The sequence below is a fragment of the Orbicella faveolata genome, unplaced genomic scaffold (genome assembly GCF_042242905.1).
Source record: "Orbicella faveolata isolate gen_17 unplaced genomic scaffold, um_ofav_v1 contig_46, whole genome shotgun sequence".
NCBI lineage: Eukaryota > Metazoa > Cnidaria > Anthozoa > Scleractinia > Merulinidae > Orbicella > Orbicella faveolata.
The window spans coordinates 28246044-28256205 of record NW_028301576.1 but is presented as its reverse complement, the minus strand read 5'-3'; the positions used below and the strand labels follow the sequence as shown (position 1 = coordinate 28256205).

The 10162-nt window shown below is 38.2% G+C and overlaps 1 long non-coding RNA gene across 1 annotated transcript; it reads right to left on the bottom strand.

The window, feature by feature from the left end:
* Positions 1 to 833: 833 nt before the first annotated feature.
* On the bottom strand, positions 834 to 8628 carry LOC149099425 (uncharacterized). The gene is made up of 2 exons (XR_016203655.1): positions 8549 to 8628; positions 834 to 5503 (listed from the first exon to the last, which is right to left on the bottom strand). It is a non-coding gene; the product is annotated as an uncharacterized LOC149099425 (long non-coding RNA).
* Positions 8629 to 10162: the final 1534 nt, after the last annotated feature.

Below are 10162 nucleotides of genomic sequence, written 5' to 3'. Positions count from 1 at the left end.
ATTAATTCAATTTGCCAAAGTTAAGACCTATTTTTCTCCTTGTAATCAAGGGAGGAAAACAGGTTTGATGGAAAAACATGGAAGGAAACCAATCTCAATGTCAAGATCAAAAATTCTGTTCTATGACATAGTATCTATAAAAGATGCTCATCAGTTAATGCACTGATGCTCAATCAAGTCTTCATAGATTTGAAATTGTCATGTCACATTTGGGAAACCATGATGTTATGTAAAAGCTTTTGCCAGGTGCCCACGCCAAACAAATATGGCAAGGTATAGAGTGAACCTGTGAGAAGAAAACATTAGCTATTCACATTTTACTTTGCCAAAGTGACTCCAGCTTTAGTTACCCTGTTTGCTACAGTTTGTGTAATATAACTGTTAACTAATCAGGCTACACATTTATCCAGTATATCACAATAGATATATATTCATTTAGCTTTAGGCCAGTAATCCAGGACTCAGGCAAGTATGTCAGCCTGATTTCAGCCAACCAATTTCCCTGTATGGGTATCCCTTACTCATTATCAGACTACTCCAAGGCAAACCAGCAGCAGAGATGTCCCTTTCAGCAAACTATTCACAACCTCAACTTGACCAAGACTAGAAAAGTAATTGTATGTTACCATTAGCATACAGACATTCTCTACAAAGCTTAAGAACCCAAAACTAGGAAGAAGCCATCTAAAGCATCATTTCATGCCCTTCTCAGCCACCAGGTGGCAGATTTGTTGCATTACAAGCTGCTCATTTTCCAGATGGCCAAAAATTTCCCTGCCAAAGCATGCCAACTCCACAACACAGCCTTTTGTTCCATTTATTCATTCCATTCATTCCATCCATTCAATTCATTCCATTCACTCATTCATTTTGTTGTGGTTGTAAAATTTTCAACATGGCAGTGGAAGTACGAAATTTCAGTGAGTTTCTGGATCTATTTGTATCATGAATCAGGTAGTGTATTCATCCTTTTGTTGATTAATATAGAAATTAAACCAATTATTTGCAATTATTACCGAGTCAATTCATACTTTCATTAAACCAATTGTAATTTTTAAAGGCAATATTTTTGTAAATTAGGTAAGAAGATCTTCTCAAGGAACCCAATAAATATTATTGTATTGTATTGCATCATATAGAACTATTTGATGGTGAACTATTACATAGAATTATTCGATGGCTGAGTTCTTTGTATATTCAGGTATAGTAGTAGTTTCTTCCCTAGTTGACATAAGTGATTATTTTTTTTCAGGAGCATCATGTCGTACACATGTTAACAAACATCTGTCAAGGCAGTATAGTTCTTTGACAGAGGCTGAGGAGACAATGGAAATTGAGTAGCTAAAAAATTCATGTGATTTTGGTTTTGACGGTCACAAGAGCACCCCCTCAAACATCTACCACAAAACCAGATATCTGAGCCTCATTGTCTCCAATCTTCAGCTGCTCACCAAGCAAGAATGCTTGTTAACCAGTTTCCAGTATTGGAGACATGGTACAGAAGTTATGTTGTGTTTCAAAAGCTCAGTGTCCCAAAGACTGAGAAGACTACTGTACCACATCTTCAAGCTTAGTGTTTTAGAAGATGATAGCATGGAGTTCTGTAGATTTGGGAACAGTGATTTTTTTTTACTTCTAGCATTAATCCTATGGAGACATTTGTTTACCAATAAAAAGCACAACATCCTCTGACTTAGGAAAGTCCTTTCAGGATTTAAGTCCCAGAATGCTTTTAGACAGAATGCCATATGGGTTGTTGGACTACAACACCCACACAGAATCTTGGGACAGAAGACCACTATTCCTCCTGGTTGGAAACCATGTTTGCCCAGATTGGGCATAAGTGGTTATGCCTGGACAGGAGAGTAGCATGGCATCACAAGGTACAAAAAAACTGAGGAGGAGTTCCAGAGTGAGAGTCCTGCTGGGACATCAGTGGGCGTGTGTCACTGGAATCTGCACTGAATTTAGATGACGGAGCATGTGACAACAATTTGCAAGATGCCAATGCAAGTCTGTGCACATTGTCAATCAAATCCAGTGAGGTGTCCACATGCTCTATTGCCACTTTCAGCAATGAAGAAAGTAGAGTTGAGAAAGGGTTCATGTCACTCATCTTTGGACTAGTGTAACAGAAAGTAGCATACAAAACATGGAATTAGGACTAGTTTCTAATCAAGGTATGGACCAATTCCATTCCATTCATCCCACTACATGTACTTCCAAGAATGTGAAGTGTAATCCATGGATGTATGATCCGTTGAAGGTGGGTTTCGTGTTGGTCAAGCTTATGTTAAGTTTATCTCTTTGGACCAATAAATTATCCTGATGCCTTGTTTGTGTTGAGAGATGCACACATCTATTTTCTGTCGCAGCCAAGGGAGCCTGGAGTGACTGAGCCAAGGCAGCAGTTCTAATCTATAGTGGGAAAAAATTTAGCGGCTTTTTTTAATGTGGCTAAATATCATTTAGGCAAGGTTAAACTCAAGCTAATGCAGCCAGCTAGCGTGCCCATCCAGGTAATATCATTTAGGCAAGTTAAATATGAGCTTATGCAGCCAGCGGTTTCTGCGTTTGGGAGTACGTGACCTGTGGGGTGGCCATCAGGGGTTTTGCAGGGGTTTATGGTTCATTGCATAATTGTTGTAGTGTATTCTGCTGATTGTTGCGGATCAGTTGCACTGCTTTGCTTGTGAATCATTGCAGATTCTTGCACCCTCTCCTCCCTCCCGTTTTGTTCTTGGTCAGGGTAAGTATTCTCCAGGTAAGTAGATTCCACTGAATTTCTTTCAGTGTGACGGTGCTGGTTAGCAGACGCTCATTGGGTGGTTCCTGCTTTCCAGGGTTGCCATGGATACCTCCTAGCGGCTTATGGCTTTGGCACCTTGCTAACCTTTTAAGGCACCAGTTCCCAAGCTCATCTATTTGTGATGAGTTTAACCACGATACATTGCCTCTATTATACTTTTTTTATCACAATGCATTGCTTTTTAATGCATTGCATTTTATGCTCTTTTTCACCACAATGCATTGCGTGCACTGCTTGGATACTATTAAGCCAGGTATAAACCAATGGCCGTCCTTTCAGAATCTGCAGTTTTTGAAAAAATTAGTGCTCTAAGTTTTGCCCTGGTTTTCACTCATGCTTTGCGCCTGTTTTTCTGTATGGCAAATTCCTGCGCTACCAAACCAGTAAAATCTTGGTATGTGCCTTTCTTCTACTGATTATAAAGTCACCGCCGTGTCTGGTCTTTTAATAAAGACCTTTCAAAGAAGAGTACATGTAAATAAATGTAACTCGATGTAAACAAAAGGACTGGATGTGACATTTAATATGTTTGGTTGTTGTCAAGACAAAAGGATGTGTGTTGTTTCTAGGGATAATAACTTATTAGTCATTAGTAACTAATAAAAGGATACATATTGTATAACAGTATTTGTAACACAAGGCAGGGTGTTCATTAGGCATCAGAGATTGGAGAATTCTCCAGTAACTACACAGAATTCCCGACTATTTTGAATGGCCTGTATGGCCTGTACCATTTTTTAATCACAGGTAGAGCCATTATAATGTGAGAAATTATATTTCCGTAAATAATGGAATAAGTATCTTAATAAACATGGTTTAGTCCAGAAGTGTTTAGTTCAAGAAACTAATTGAGAAACTAACATATTATTAATAGGAAAAGTTGTCAACGGCTTGTACAAATGTACATTTTCTGGTTTGCTTGGGCTAGCAGCTCTTCTATACTTACACCAAAAAGTCGCCATTAAAATAAAGTACATGATGGAAAATTCAAATCAAAACAAAGTGGCAGAAAGACAATGTGGCAAAATTTAAGCGGAAAAATTGACAACATTCATGAAAAAGATGATTTTTGGAATATGCAAATTGGAGATGTTTACTGTGTCATAAGAGTATCAAATTACCACTGAGCAATTCTGTTTTAACCCAGACCAGTTTTGGCCTGTAAATAGAAACTCTCTAATTTGTAACTGTACAGGGAACAAAGATGAAATATTTGTGAATGATAATCCATTCCCATTAGTTTTCTAATAGCAAATTCTCCTTGCACATTCATGTTGCTGACAGTGCACGTCTAGTGCTATTTATATGGAATATTTTGCTCTAACATCTTTCGTGTGTGAGGGTTTTGCACTTAAGAAGTGTTATTACTCCTGAATTATTTCAAATTTCTATTATATTGTTTTATTATTTTATATAATTACATCACATTTATTGCCCAAGCATTTTTCTTTTCTATTATAAACGCAAACCATACTTTAGTAGCTCAGGAAAAAAAAGCTACCACAGCAGGATTTGTACTGCCGACCTTCAAACCAACTCCTGGTTACATGGCTGAGACCTTACCACTTTGCCACCCTCTCAGAATGAATTATTCATGAATAAAAACATCTTTTACATTATCACAGTTAGATTGAAACCACTGATTGATTGATGATTATTGAGGGCTTAAATGATTTGCAAAGCAAACAAACCAATTATTTGCCACTTTTCTTAAAAAGGAACCATTTCTGTCATCTGTTAAGAGTTTCGGCTATAAATGAAGCTAAAGTTAGCTTGTTACTCACAGCACCCTGTTTTGTCATGGACTTTGCAATGCAGATCTGATTCTATTTTTTCAAAGATACTTTATTTTACCTCTGTTTAGCCCAAACCATCTTTAACATGTGTAACAATTGTGGAAAGTCTTGAGCAGATCTGGTTATTGTGTACTGAGATATTCTTACAAGATTTGAGCAAACCCATGATTTTTCAATTTGTGCATGACAAGCACACTACTGATCTGACAGAAAATCACTCTTGACTGACTTGCTTGTCACTATAAAGTGATCCATAGAAGTGAAACAAGACTAAACCCAAGATAAATTTATATCCCATGAGCTCAGGTAAATTCTCCCTGGGTAAATTATTTTTCCCCAGCGAAAATGTTTAGTGTGACCCCAGCTAATATCTTCTTTGATTGCCAGTGACTTTTGTGCTTTCTCCATGTACAAAGACGAAAACTTTATGTACAGTTTCCATGTCACATTAACTCAAGCTTGGTATGCATTAACTATATACAAAGTTTCTGGCAGAAGACAAAATTCACATGACTACAAAAACATTTGAACACTTTATATTTCTCCATGCTTTCCAGCTCAGGAATAACTGCTCTGAATAATTATTACAGGTTTCAATTTACATGCAGTCTTTACTCAGATATTTTCCATAAAGCACGGAAGGCCCAAGCTTGTGACACAAGGTATCGTTTACATGGGAACTCAATGGCTTTGTTTGAAAGAGTAGAAAGTGTTATGTTCTGTGAATAAATTGACTCACCTTCTTTCCATGTTGCTTTCATTGTTGTTTTGCATGCAACTCTCAGGCTGTTTTGAAGCAGTTTCAGCAAACAGGCACCAATTTGGTGTCCCAGCCACTGCTAGGAGAAACACAGGACATCAAAAGTGATTTCTTGAGTGTCTGTCTGTTTTGAAGAGCCTGAAAACAAAGATCAAAGACTGAAGACCCTAAACTCAAAAACGAAGACCCCTATATTGGAAAAACCAGGACCTTCTACTCTGTTTGTCTTTGAGAAATGGTAAACATGCAGCATGCAACTATCAAGTAATGGATGCACCTGTGAGGTTGCTAAGCACAAAAGAAGTGTAAGAGTCACACAAGGTAATACATGTGGCTGAGTGTTACTCTAGCTTCTCAAGTGCTTAGCAAACCTCCCAAGTGCATCTATGCTCAATTCTTTAATTCTTTAAGTTATAACATTGAGACTGGATTGGTTTCTGAAGAATTGAATACAAACTACACATTTTCAATAGTGCTTGGTTGAAGCTTTTCGTGGTTGAGCTCTCTGTCCTTCACAAACTCTTCATAGAAAAAAAAAGAACAATATGGAACCAGGCATATCTTTAAAGCGAGTGTGAGAAAGAAAGCAAACAAACACCCCTGGCTTTGAGCTGTTTGCAATGCTCTTCTTCAATAGCAGGTTTATGGGTTATGTTTTCCTTTCCACTTAGTTTTCATTTAATAAGTTGCGCTTCTAAGGCTGAACCTGAACACATGAATGGCTTTAAAAACAATCTCTGCTACTTTTGGTATGTGGTAAAATTAGCTTAAATGAACAGAAAACTGAGGCTTGAAGGAAAATGTTATGAATGTAAGATTATATTTGTGCATGATGCAGTCGTTCCTTCGAGGGGCTGTAATAGAGTTCAATTCATGATCGAGCAACACTCAAACCAGCAAACTGAAATAATTCCTTGGAGGCTACCAATATTTTGATAAAACTTCCTTTATCAAAGCTCAGTAAAACTATTATCTTTAATGACTTTGGAACAGCAGGATTTCATATGTAAGACTTATCTTAAAACAAAAATATGTTACAACTCTCACATTATTACACACAAGTTTTACTAGCCGAAGCATTTAAATAGCTTTCAACGCCACAAAAGTTTTACAGTGAAAGCTTGTGCTGAAATTTATTGTCACCAAATCACTGAAAAATTCTCTCCTTAATTGCCACTATGCATTACGAGTTTGCTGTTTTTCTGATCTGCTCCGAGTGCCTTTGTTCAACCAGCTGATTCGTCTCCTGCTCCCTTAAATTAGCAAATTTCTTAGCTGGAGGTGTGGCAAAAAATTTGACATCAAAATTTAGTAGCTCACAGGAATTATCTCCCTCATCTCTAAGGGAATTATTAGATTTTTCCATACTTTAAAAGAAAAAAATAAGAATTATGTTTTAAAAGTGGCAACATCAACGAAAAAAAATTGCTGAAACAGGTACAAATTAACAAACAGGCATCAACGTGCAACCCACAGCAAAAATGGATCAGACATATTAGCCAGTCAGGACATATGCTTCTCTCTTCTCTCTCTTCTCTCTCTCAGGGTCTGAAATTAACTTTTTCAGGCAGATACCAACTGGTGACTGAAATTTTTTTTCAGTTGCCATATGGAAAAATGTGGTCGCCAAAAAGTGTCAATAAAATTTTTCCTTCGCAGCAAAACAGAAACCAAAATTTACAGGCACCATGGGCTTGCCAGCAAAATATTTGCAGTTGATGTAATCAGGGATCAAACCAGTGCACAAATCATCTTTTTACTACTTTGACAGATCTACATTTCCACCTTTTGACGCCCAGAGAATATCTAAATCTTCTACTAATTTCTTCATGGATGTTCCGTCTCCACCTTGTAACAAATTACAGAAAGATTTCAGAACATCTTTGGACACCAAATTGCCTGAATAAATATTTATGGCGAAATAACGCATGTGGCCTCTTGTGCCTGCAATACGTATGTTATGGGAAACCGCTGAAAAAACATGGCAGCAAAGCTTCGCACTGATCGTAGCTGTGAAACATTTTGGTAGATTTATAATGAGGAACATCGGTTTCATGCTTTAAAAGCAGCGGGAAGGTAAAAAGTAAGTGCCCTGTTAGCGGGCGGCTTTGAATTTTATTTTAATCGATTTGGCTGATAATCAAAGTTAATGTATAATAATAATATTGTTGTGGCATGAAATAGTTAATCGCCCGCTGGCGACCACTTGTGAAATTCTGGTCACCAGAGCAAAATTTTTAGTCGCATTGGCGACCAGGAAAGCGCAATTTCGGACCCTGTCTCTCGCTATGTTGTAATGTATTTTTCCTCACATTGTATTGTATTTAAAAATTAGTTTTCCATCAAACATAAAACCCAGGTGAAATAAACAGGCGGTTGTTCTGGCCAGTTATGAGGAAGATGCCATAGCATTTTGATCTTTTGTGAAATGAAGTTTGCTTTTTGGTAGCCGTCACTGATTTCTACTTTAACACTTGGTGTAATAAGGTAATGTTATAGCTTGGAGAGGCCACTGTTTACCATTAAGCCATATATTCAACTTCTGAGTAAGGTGATTCAAGGTTGTTTTTGTTTTGACTGCTTAGGACCATGCAGTTTCTAAACTGAGCGACTTCAGGTTTTACGGGATGTATTTTTGGGGGACTTATTCGACAAGTTATGGCAGCTAATTTTTGTAGGTTTCGAAACATGTGCGTGTGTTCTGCTACGTCTCATCAGATATAAGATAACATTTCCTCTACAACTGCTACAACTGTTTGTTATCTGAGGTTATAACGTGAAAACATGAAAATGAAGGGAATAATACAACCATTGATCTTTGACGAGCAGAAGTATTAACAACACCTTATCAATCAGCAGGGAGTAAACACTGCTTACTTTACATATCGCGAGACACTTCGTGAAATCCCCTTGTTTTGGTTCGCCGTTAAAACGACGCAGTTGCAATTATTCAGCACCACATTAAGTCAGGAAAATGAGTGCAATGACAAGTCTGAAAGCTGGAAGCTAAACTTAAGGAATGCAGGGAATGCCAGGGAATGCGAGCTGCCTAACAGTAGTGAAAGCTCGTCACGGGAAATCAAGTGCTGCTCGAGCGAACACACATCCCAGACATAACAAAGGACGAAAATTTCGTCGTATCAAGCACTCAAATTAGGGAAAAAAGTGAAAGTCGCCACTCACCTGAGCGCTGGCTGTTTTAAAAACACATCTGAAAGAAGCTGAGTTTATGTCACACCTCGAACAACACGACTGTGCTGTTCAGGCTTCATGTAAACTGACGTGAAAATTCCCCGCGATTTTCTCACGCACAGCGCGCGCAAATTTTTGGAGGCTGAAGCCGCGGTGTAAGAGAATGGGTCAGAAAAAACGTATTTGTGTCGCTATTTTAGCTAGAACCAAGAATTACTATACAGGTCTATACAGGTACCGGGCGTTTTGTCCAAGCGCAGAGAAACGAACTTGACAAAGTAATGTTTGTAGAATGTTTAAGCAAGCAACCGGAACGATGATCCTGCTGGTGTACGTTGGATCAATAGTGATCTAATCGGCTTCACATATAAAATTAAGACTACAGAAGCAGAAACTGACACAAAGTATAATGATTTTTTGAAGGTGTACTATATTTCGGCTGGCCAAACCATCTTCTTCAGGTACGTCGTACGTCGACTTACCTTCAGTAAAACGTTGAGCACTTACAAGCAGTCGCGCAGAGCAATAGTGAGGTCGCCGTTTTGGATGTTGTCACAGAAATCATGACGCAAAACATCGAGGAATGCACGCTTTTCACGACCACCTTAACCAATCAAGAACGTTAACGCCGACGCCTAGTTAAGTAGATATCAGTGATTTGCGCCCCCACCTTTTCTTTTTTTTTCTGACCACTTATTTAGATTACAGGTCTCGTCTATACGAACAACTTGTAATCATTAATTTCGTGTCAGTCATGTTGACTAGCACCTTTTCACATCAGATATATTTTCAAATACTCTAAAAGTTTTATTTAAGAAAAAGAAAAATGTAATACAGTCAGAGCTCCCACTTATAGACTACAGCTTAAACATCTTGTTGTTTTGTTTTGCCTTTGTTTTTTTGTTTTTGTTTTTCTTTCTTTTTTTCAGAACAATAATCCGAATATTTTGATACAACTTTCGAAACTGACGCTTAAACAGGATTTTAGTGGAGGGCTTTGGTAAGGTCAGGAGGCCAAGACAAAAATGACCACTGATGGGGCTAAACCACCTAGACAAATCGAGCGAGGACACTAATAGCCTAGACAAGCTACGTGTGGGCTAACCTTGAGTTATGGACAACCGTGAATGATCACAAGGATCGACACCATACTTATGAAAACTAACAATTAAATAACTGAAATTTAGCTTCTCAACACTTCTCTCAACACTTCTCTTCCAGAATCTCCACAACTTCATGGAGGCCTGGGGGCGACTCCCATATAAAAAGGACGGGGTCCTCGTCGGATACCAAGAGATTATTATTCTCTTGGAGGTACCGAGACCCTGTTTTGTGGGTGTGGCTTGAAATTACTTTTCACCCCTAAGAGGTGCCAATTCTGAAACAAAAAAAAATACATTAGCTTCTGTCATCTCTTTTTCGGCTCACTACCCTAAAGCCTGGTTTTCATTAGCGACGCAAGCACAAGCGAAAGCACAAACGCTAATAATAGACATGATCCAAGTGGAAACGAAATTCGACACGATCACAAGCACAAGCAAAAACAACCGAACCTTCCGCCATTTTGGAAAACTGTTTAGGCGCGAGGTAATCTGGATCCAGTGT